This window comes from Nannospalax galili, unplaced genomic scaffold (genome assembly GCF_000622305.1).
Source record: "Nannospalax galili isolate Female #2095 unplaced genomic scaffold, S.galili_v1.0 scaffold155, whole genome shotgun sequence".
In the NCBI taxonomy this organism is placed as follows: domain Eukaryota; kingdom Metazoa; phylum Chordata; class Mammalia; order Rodentia; family Spalacidae; genus Nannospalax; species Nannospalax galili.
Window position 1 is genome coordinate 7,136,914 of NW_008339923.1, and position 11,102 is coordinate 7,148,015.

Genomic DNA, 11,102 nt, shown 5'->3' on the forward strand with positions numbered 1-11,102 from the left:
ATTATAAGAGATGCCAAGGGAGTGGCTAATTTTCCATGTTGACAGGAATGATTGAAATTGTAGAGAGGTGTAAGCTGGCCCATTATCAGTTTTTAGGGTCCATGGCACTCCCATTACCAACATTGTTGATTTGACTGCCTTAATGGTGTGTGAGGCCTTTACACTGGTTTGAGCAATGGCGAAAAGAAAGGAGGAGTATGTATCAACAATGACATGGACATACTTAAGATTACCAAAGGAGTTATAATGGGTGACATCCATTTGCCAGAGGGCTTTGGGTAGGAGACCATGCAGGTTGACTCTGTTATCAATTGAGGGGGCCTAGGGGAGCAAGGGGTACACATGTAATGCAAGATCTGACTATGATGATGGGATGGGGGGATAGTTGTAGGGTGTGGTAAGCCCGCTTGTAGCAAGCCCATCTTTTCCATCTGGGCATTGACTGCTCTAAGATCTTGGAGGAGTCTTATTTCCCCAATTTCTTTTTAATAACAAATATTGGGGTATTATGTTTACTGAGAGAGGGCTTGATGTGGCCAAGCCTCAATTGTTCAGCTACCAAATTTTTGAGGGAAGATAATTTAGGTTCTACTATAGGCCACTGGTCCACCCACATGACATCATTAGAGAGCCAGGTGATGGGGATCGACTCAGGGGCCAAGATTGGAGTCGATCCCAGGCAGGCAGTGGCTGTTAGGATTGGGGGCATTGGGCAAGGTGTTGTCCTTTCCCTGATAGTCCCAAATTATCATGGAGCATGATATCATCATAAAAGGCACGGTCATCCGTGGTAAGGACCACGCCCATGTCTTCGCCCCATAAGTTACAGGGAACGTCCGCTACTGAGGGTAACTCTGCCCTGGTTCCCATCCAAGTCCTTCCAATATACCGGACATTTGACCAGATTGGTACCTTGTGTGCCGCCAACTCCTTTTATTGGTGAGCCTGGCTGGTATTTCCAATGAGCCAGGGATTCAGTTTCTGATATAATGGTGACATCAGCCCCTATGTCTACTAGGCCCTTTATGGCAGTTCCATCTAGGAACAGGGTCATTAGTGGGGAGTGGTTGAGGATTGGGAGAGTCCATAATATCTGTCTCATTTCCCTTCTTGTGGGTGGGGCTGAGGGGTACCCCAGGTGGAGTTTAAAGGAGCTGAGTCTGGCTGAGGCTGTGACCTACAGTCTTTAGCCCAATGGAACCCTCTTTTGCACTTGGGGCAGCAAGTCTTGGGGTGGGCTGTACCTCTTGGGCAGTGGCTATGAAAGTGGCCAAGCCCCCCACTGTTCTAGCAGCCTTCCTGTGCACCAAAGTGGGCAGGTTTTCCTTGTGACAAAAGAGTCTCCAAGGAGGCGGTCAAAGCCTCAGTAGGGCTGCCCCTAGGGTCTAAGTCTCTAGTAGCGAGTACCCATTTGTGAATGTTATCATTGCAGACAGGCGCGATAGCATTACAAGTAGGGATGTTTAGTCCCTCCCAAGTTAATTGTTTGATAAGCACCTCTCTGGTGGGTCCAGACTCCACCCTCTGCTCTACTGCCTCGGTGACACGGGTAAGGAAATCTGTGAAGGACTCCCCTGACTGTTAAATCAAATTACGGAAAAAGACTTGTGGGTCACTGGGGAAGCAATTTAAGGACCTTAAGGGCCAAGTCAGAAACTTGTTGAAAACAGGCATGGAGGCCAATAGTAGACTGGGAGATGGGGTCAGTATATTGTCCATGTCCCATGAGTATGCCCAACGTAATGTTGAGGCCATATTGGAGATTTAGGCATGCCTGGTTTTCAGCCTGATTGTCATACACTGTGTGCCAGTTTAGAAAGACTGAGGGTTCTAGGACTGCCTTTAGTAAGTTACACCAATCATAGTGGGTTTGTAAATGTAAGGACCACTGGCGAAGAACCTATTCAAAATATGGGGAGTCAGGGTCTGATTGCTTAGCTGCCTTGTGGATAAGAATGAGGTCAGCAAGTGGGGTGGGCAGCCATGGATGCTGCGCCAAATCAGGGCTGACGTTAACTGGAAATGTGGACAAAGTTGGGTAAGGCTTTAAGGAGGGCGGTCTAGGAGGGAAGGGCACATTAGCAGGGGAAGGGGTGGGATGGTTATTGCAGGGGAGAGAGTAACTCCTGCCATGGGTAATGGGGCAGGAGAATTTCTGGGAATGGTAGCTCTAGGAGAGTATCCTGAGATATAGGCAAAGGGTCTCCTTCCTTATTGGAAGTGGGCACAGAGGCGGCATCCACCTCCAGGTCTGGGGGATCTGGGAGGTCCAGGGTCGAGGTAATAGCCAGATCTGCACTAGATTGCTCCCGGCAGTGTTTGTTGTGGGCTGAGATGACTTCCTCAGGAGAGGAGGATTTAAGGCTAGCAATGATGGCTAGGAGGATCAGTACAAACGACGGGGGAGTGATCCCTGACCGACCCCCCTTTTTCGGGCCAGGAAGAGGACCCGCATCCACGTGTCAGGATCCCACATTTTCAGGGGAGACCCACAGAGCCAAATTAGTGGCTTCATCCCAAAATTGTTCGATATCTTTTGGTTTCATTTTCAACCCTCTGGTTTTAAGGAGCACCTTGAGTGCTGCCGTTTGTGGTTCCCTGCACTGTGGTGGTAAATTGCCCACTATGGGAGGGTCTCATGAAGGGGAATTCACCACAAAAGTAGAAGATGAGGGTGACTACCAAGAGGGCACAAAGGAAGCAAAGAAGCACTGTGAGCCACTCGGATGTAAACCGCCCTGACATGTAAAGGTGTATTGGATCCAAATGTCTTGTGCTCCATGAGGGACTTCTGGAGGCTGTGACACCTCCAGCCGTATGCTCACACGGTGTCTCCGGGACAGGCAACAGGGTGACCCGAAGCCTGGGCTCTGAGTTTGGGGTGGATCAGCCCTTATGTGAACTCACCGGGACGAGCCGAGACGGGGCAGGTGCCGACGTGGGCTTCGGGACCACATGGTGGAGTGTGCCTCCCTGATCTAACAAACTAGTCCAACAATAAAGACAACAGACAGGGTGGAGGGGACAGAGGAGGGGGCTACTTGCTTACCCTCGAGCAGCTGAAGAAACAAATCCAGGGGCCTACTTACCGAACAAACCGAGGTTCTGGGTGTTGCCAACACCATGGGCAGGGGTTCCTGTTCAGGCACCAGGTGTTGCAGATTCTCCTCAGGCCAGCTGTGAAGACCCTGACCTGGATCGGGTCCCCTGCCAATTGGGGGGGTGGGGGGAAGAGGCATGGAACCATGACACAGACACCAGGAGTGGGGTAGAAGCAAGCACTAGGTGAAGTGCTTCAGGCTCGTTTAATGTAGGAGGGGGCAGGCCTTATATTTCCCTTTTCTCCGCCCCCAAGTCCCTTTAGTCAGTGTATCGTTTTCTGATTGGTCCATGCCACACAGTCTGTCAGCAGTCACTGGGCTCGCAAGCAGGGTATGGAGGCGTGGGATCCTTTTGGCAGGCTATTTGCAGACCAAGAAGTGAAGTGAATGCTCACTGAATCCCAGCGTTCTGGGAGGCCTTCTGCTACAACACCTATTCTTCATTAGAAGGCCCTCTCCATGGTCTCCCACATGTCCATCCATCTTATCAGCAGGGTTTTTTGTTCAAGACTGAGACAAGTTATCTGAAGTTGATAAAGCTGGCGGTTCCTCAGCTTTAAATCCATCATGAGTGTTGCAAATCCATCATGCGTGCAGCATCCACCCGGCTCAGCCCCACATCACCCCTGTGGGTCTTGAGGACAAAGAGAACAGAGGCAAGCGTGAACTTGTGTTGCTAACTGTGCTGTAGCTCAGTAATCAGGAAATCAGGTCTTGAGAGATGTAAACGAAGGCCCATTTTCCTCTCTTTGTCCCTGTGTGGCCTCTTGGCATCCATGGACTAATTCATTAACTTGTGAGTGAGGTAAAAATCTGACTTGCATTTTGACATTGTCTCTCTTAAGGAAGGACCCTAAAATTATCCTTTTCAAGTTCCCACAAAATTTGGATCCTCTCTGAATTTACAGATGATACTTTATATCCAACAGAGATTTATTTTGATTCACAATGTTGAGCAATACATTGACTACATCTCTAGCTCCAGCTCCACGTTGCTTTTCTCTCACAGCTAGTATGTAACAGCTCTCAACTACAGTATGATGAAACACATGTGCATTGTGATCGGTTGTATGGCATATCACAAGCAACCTGTCACTGATAAAGTAACACATATACACATATTGTGAGTTATATTTTTTTAAAGATTAGAGATGATTCAAGCTTACCTCTACTGTGTCATTATAAGATTCCTCAGGACTGGAGAGATGGCTCAGTGGTTAAGAGTGCTTGCTGTTCTTCCAGAGGATGCAAGTTTGGTTTCCAGCACCCACATAGGGTGTCTCACAACTCCCTATAACTCCAGGTCCAGAAGATCTCCTGCCTACTTTTAGCCTCTATGGGCACCCACATACATGTGTGCACATACATACACAGACATACACATAAATGAGTCTTTTTTTAAGAAAGGAAGGAAGGAGAAGAAAGAAAAAAGAATGAATTCGTCTATTAGGATTTTTTCAGCTCAAAATAATGAAAAAATGCAGACCTCAAATGCTAACCAACAAGGGACTTTATTATCTTGTGCAGCAAAATATCTCTAGAGAAGAACCCTCCATGACTGGTTAATTTGGTGACCTCACAGCCACTTCAAAGTCCCACTGTGATGGTTTGAATGAGAATGTCACCCATGGACACACATATGTGAATACTTGGCCCAGTTGGTGGCACTGTTTATGGAAGTTTAGGAGGTACAGCATTGCTGGAGGAAGCACATCACTCGGGGCAGGCTTTGAGGGTTCATAGCCCTGCCTCACTTCCAGTTTTCCCTCTCTGCTTTCTGTGCCTGCTTGAAGATGTGAGCATTCAGCTTTTTGCTCTAGTTGCCTCCTGCCATGTCTCCTCTACCATGATGGACTCTTATCCTTCTGGAATCATAAGCCCAATAAACTCCTCCTTCTATAAGTTGCCTTGGTCATGGTGTTTTATCACAGCAACAAATAAGTAACTAATACACCCAATTTGTCTATTTTGCTACATTTCATCAACCAGACCTTCTCAAGGTTGCAGAATGGCAGCAGTAACTGAAGGCCTGGAGTTCTGCCCTAGGTCTTTTTCTTTTCTTTTCTTTTAACAGCTAATAACATTTTACCAGAAGTCTCTAGCCTCCTAAAGATTTTATTCATTCTCTTCTTCTCAATGACCATTCTGATCATATGCCTTCCTATGCCACTGACTGACAAACAGGATAGAATACATGATTGACTTAGAAAATTAACATTTAGTCCTCTGTTCATGCTGCTTGAACAAGCTTACCTGAAGCATATGACTTTACAGAGCAGCATGGGTAGCTGAACAAAAGTCAGTGTTCTCTTAGGAATGAATCAGGGTGTGGTAGTTGATAAGCAAGTGACTACTATAATCACTTACTGGGATTCTGATGTGCTCTGCGGGGGGGCGGGGAACAAAGGGACTGAGGTATAATTAGCGCAATAGAAGTGGCTCTTGATGCAGTGTCTCGATGGAAGTGCATGATGAGATGGTCCAGATGGACACTTCCTTGCCTCTCCATCTCTGGTCTTCACCTTGTAATACATCACTTGAGCCAGGGCAATCTGGTAGAGCTTCATAATATGGACAGTCCTCTTTGTATGGCTATGATGAGAAATTTCAGTATCATGATTTCGTTAAATAATACCAGTTCCTCAACAGTTCTGATTTCAGTTACCATAGAATACTGACATGAATAATTACAGAAAGTATGAACCTCACAGCCATCACTTTAGTTCACCTATCACTATATAAATGAAGACTACATCCATCATAACTTATGACCATTCGTGTCTGTTTGGATGGTGTGGTTGTCCATTGAAACTGGGTTTGGATACCAAGGCTGATGAGGCTGCAATGCTCCAAGAGGGTGTGCCTGTTATTCGCACTGGCTTGTTATTTACATAATTGAAGCTTTATGGGGAGAACAGGGCAGCCCTCCCAAACTGGCATAAAAACAAAGGAGAGAAGCTGGAAAGTTACTGTGTTCACAGAGCGGGTAAGTGGGGGCTCTGCATCAGAGGCTTACATCATGGTTTGACTGTCTCCCTAGCACCTCAAGAAGGATTGCCCAGCCTCTCATCAGCTTGCCCAGATGCAGGGTAGGAAGGGAAGAAAATGATCTGAGCCTTAAAAGATGTCAATCAATATTAAAAACTGGAGTCAGATTAAATATTATGATACCAACTATTCTGAAGTCAGCATATGTTGGGTCTCTGTGTTTCTTATGGGTTCACACAGAGACTGCTGAGCATGTATTTGTGTTGTCTGTTTCCTTGTCTCCCAATGTAAAATCTACGTGACATTTGACAAAAGTGCTTAAGGGAAAGGAAAAAAAAAAAAAAAACCTAGCCAACAAAATACAAGTGTGGAAAAGAAATAAATGGCAGATAATTCAGCATGTAAGATTGGAATTCACCATAAATAGAGTCACAGAAAAAACAGCAGACTGGGAAGAGGTGACCCCACCACTGCTTAGAAACTCCTGGTGTACAGCGAGGGAAAGTCCCTAATGGCAAGACTATTCCTTCATGAAGGAGGAAGATCTGTGACAAAGAGAATAAAGGTGGCCCAGAGGAAATGATGCCAGCCAAACACTTAACATCCACTGAACTTTGAGAACTATTTCAAAACACAGAAAGCATGAAGAATAACAAGAAACAGTGCCAGACAGGAGAAAGAAACCTTCCTTTGAGTTGTTGGCTAGGGTAGTACAAGAGATTCCCCAAACTACACAGGCTATTGCCACAGAACTTGATTGCCTCCCAGAACTTGAAGGTAAGGCCTTATTACTGATGACAGAACATACTTTGGACACAGGATTTGGAGCAATGGAGCTGGAACTGACCTGGAAGCCACCTTTCCTGAAGGCTAGCTCTCATAACTTTGGCAAGCATTATGCAGGCTACTAAGGGAGAACATCAGTGGATGGTCCAACCCCAGCTTCAAGGCCTAAAAACCACATCAATGACTGGCACAGCCAACAGCATTGGTGCAGCAGTGGCACTTTTATCTTGGGGGTCGTCAACAGCTACCCAATTGGACTTAAAGCCAAGTCAATGGGAGGAGACTCATGAGTGGTACTGTAAACCTAGCCAAATACACATAGCTGGAGAGGTCATAGATCTTAGAGAAAACCCCAAGGCTGTCACATCCCTAAACAAATGTAATTTCTTACTATGTGCAAAATATGGATCCTTAAATTTACAGACAAATATCCCAGTTACCACCCATCAAAGAAGCTTCTTTTTCAACAGACAGAGATTATTACAGAGTTCCACAACTGGTCACAGACAAAGATCCTCTGTGAATTACCCAAGACTAAGTGGCACACGTAGGATGCAACCTCTACACCTAAGGCTCATGGACCATAGAACAAGGGATGAAGAGAACACCAATGTATCATTCAATTCTCATCAATGAAGTTCCCTTATGCAACAGAGGGCCAGGAACACAAATGGCCAAAATGTAGAGAATAAGTCTCCAGAGTGTGGGCCCTTGGACAGGACTCTTATATTGAAATCCACTTACCCAGGGGTCAGGGACCATTGCAGAAGAGGGGGGCAGAAAGATTGTAAGAGCCAAGGAGGATGTGCATAACCATATAGAAATAGAGTCCTGGGACTCTTCTCATACAAACCTACAGAAATGGTGTCAGCACGTACAAGACCTACGCAAACTCAAGAAGACAAAAACCCAGCACAGAACTGTGGAAATGGACAGCAGGCCCCAATCTTAGTTGAAGAATTATTGGCAGCTGTTTACTGCTAGGTGAGGAAGAGCTGATCTTCTTAAAGGGAGGGACCCTAGATATGCTGACTAGATCCCAGTGGATGAACTTGCACTAAGGGACATCTGGGGACACTAACCTGACATGATAGGCTTTAACACAAATGACAGAATGTATGAATTACAGTCAGGGGGGCTATGAGAGGGGGCCAATGGGGAAGGGATTATAAAGATGATTAAGATGTTCTGTATGAAATACACAAATAATAAATTTAAAATCTTTTAAATGTTGACAACTGATCTAAGAAAGAAGTATAACAATTCATCAATCCTCAAAAAATTAAAAAGAGAACTACTATATGATCCTGTAACATCCCACCAACACCTTCTTAGCTTTCTGTCATTATAATTAAATATCTGAGATCATCAGTTACAGGAGGAAAGGTTTGTTTGGGTTCACAGTTTTCACTCCATGACTAATGGGCCCCAAAGCTCTGGGCCTGTGGTGAGGTGCCACATCAGGGCAGGGACTGCCTGGTGGAGCAAACTGTTCTCCTTGTGGCAAAAATGGAAGAAAAGAAGAAAAGGCTGGGATCTCAGTATCCCCTTTGAGGCCTTCCATGACCCAAACTTGTTCTTACCTTTTTTTTTTTTTTTTTTTTTTGAGATACAGTCTTACTGTATCCCCTGGCTGGTCTGGAACTCACAGAGCTCTGTCTGCCTCTGCCTCTGAGTGCTGGGATTAAAGGCATGTGCCATTGTGCCTAGCCGAGGGCTCACCTCCTTACAGCACCAAGCTAGGGACCAAGTCTTTAATCAACAAAGGACTTTTGGGGGACATTTAAATTCTAAATTATAGCACCACTAGATGAATACCAAAAAAATGAAATCAGATGTCAAGGAGACATCTGTGCTGCTATGTTTATTGCAGTACCTTCACCACAGCCAAGAAATGGAAACACCACGCATGTCCATGACTGATGAATGGAGAAAAACTGTGGCGCATACACTGGAATATGGTTCAGTCATTAAAAGGTGAAATCTTATCATTTGCAGCTGTTTGGGTAGAAAGGTGGATCATTATGTTAAATGAAATAAACCAGGCACAGAAAGGGAAGCACCACTGGGGATTATTATGCTAAGCGAAATAAGCTGAACAAAGAAATGAAAGCATCACATGCTCTCATTTATATGTGGATTCTTAAAAACTTCATCTCTTGGGGTCTGGAGAGATGGCTCAGTAGCTAAGAGCACTGGATGCCCTTGCAGAGGACCCGGGTTTGATTCTCAGCACCCACATGGTGGCTAACAACCATCTGTAACTCCAGTTCCAGGGGATCCAACATTCTCTTCTGACATCCATTGGCACTGCACAACACAGGTGCACTTACATATATGAAAACAACGCACTTATACACATAAAATAAGAAATAAAATATTTTTTCAAAAATTTCATCTCATAGTGACTGTGAGTACAATGTTGGTTACAGGAGCTTTGGGAGGAGGAGGGAAGGACAGTACCAGGTGATCAATAGAAATCACTATGTAGACCAGGTTGGCCTCAGACTTAGAGATCTGCCTGCCTCTGCTTCCTAAGTGCTGGGATTAGAGCCATGCACTAATCCCAAGTTATACTAATAATATATATTATGTAATAGCTAATATATAGCAATATAATAACTAAGTTATATTAACAGTAAGGTGGAACAAGAAGTTCCTGGTGTGTCATTGCACATCAAGTTGGTTACAGATAACAATAATATACCGTGTTTCAAAGGCTAAAAGAAAGGATTGTAAATGTTTTCTTAATCAAGATATGATAAATATCTGAGGAGCTATGCTTAACCAGATTTAAACATTACACAATGCAAATATGTGTAGAAACACACAGTGCTCAATAAATATGTATGATTAGACTTACATGTGTCCATTAAAATAACTTTAATTTTAAAAAGCCACCAAGGCATAGAAAGATGCCTACTCTCTATTGTAGGTTAAAAGGCAAGCATAATTTAAATTAATCTTGGTATTTTTCCCAAAACATATCTGGTGTTTTCTAATAAAATATTTTAAATAAATGCTAACTTTTTTCATCTGTTTACATATTTATAGCCATGCAACAACAGCATCTTTCCAATGCTTCAATAAACATTTCTAAAAGCCCTACAGCCCTCAAAACTGTGCCCACTGGTTTCAAGATCACTTGGCCCTGTCTGAGCTTTCATGATCACTTTCAGGGTCCCCCACTACCAAGCCAGAGAGGACTGCCTGTACCATTTTCCCCCCCGTTCTGTAGCATGTAGGTCTTTTGATCACTCCCCACTTGGTGAAATCCAACTCTCTTAGTTCACCATGACCATGCTGTCTCCAGACCCCTTGCTCTTCCCTTCCCAGCACCCACATGGTGGCTGACAATCGTCTGTAAGTCCAGTTCCAGGGGATCCTAGGCCTTCTTCTGACCTCCACGGGCAGTGCATGACACGGATGCACTTACACACATGAAGGCATTACATTTATTATACACATAAAATAAAAATAAAAATAGTAAATAAAATATTTAAAAATATAAAAGATAAATGTGACTTCTTCCAATTTTGTGTTCCTAGTGAAACAGAGACATGTGCTCTGCGTTTATAAACCTAGTTCTAAATGCAGCTGAATTTTGGTGGGTAACGTGATCATGCTTTGCAAGCGTGCCAGCTCCTATCATGTTCAGAACCTAGTGTTCTGAGGTGCTCAAGTTCACGCAGAGGAATTTGCTAAATAAACTCCTGGCAAGGCAGCAGCAGTGAGATTCTAGAGCCTTAAATACTTCCAAATAGAAATGGCAAAACAAACCACCCAAGTCCTTAATTCCTAAACTTTCGGAGTTTGAATCTCTTACCATTTGCAGTTTCACCTGCTTGCTTTCCAAGGACACACACTATTTACAGCTTGTTTGAAGAACTAAACGGAATAACAACGTGTCAGAGGAAATCAGCAATTCAGTTAAGACAACTGACTTTTTGAGTTTCGGCAACCCCCTACCCCCACCCCCAGCGCCCCAGGAACAACTTGAGCTCTGGACAGCGCTTACAGAGGTTATTCCCACAGTGTGCTATGTTTGCGGGACAGATGGCCTAACAAAAGTGCATAGTTTTGGGGGGCTGCGCACAGTGCTAGTAGTGAACCTAAGGAGGGAAAGGTCTGGACTGACCAGCAGGAGAATAGGCGTGCGGGCTCCCAGCGCTGCAGTCTGTCCTCCGGGCGACAGGGGGCGCGCGCTCCCTCCCCGCTGGGCACGGC

The 11,102-nt window shown here is 44.8% G+C and overlaps 1 long non-coding RNA gene across 1 annotated transcript; it reads right to left on the reverse strand.

Moving 5' to 3' along the window:
- Window positions 1-5,438: 5,438 nt before the first annotated feature.
- On the reverse strand, window positions 5,439-11,037 carry LOC115070642. Its single transcript, XR_003849783.1, has 3 exons — window positions 11,014-11,037; window positions 10,702-10,763; window positions 5,439-5,693 (listed from the first exon to the last, which is right to left on the reverse strand). It is a non-coding gene; the product is annotated as an uncharacterized LOC115070642 (long non-coding RNA).
- Between the last annotated feature and the right edge of the window lie 65 nt (window positions 11,038-11,102).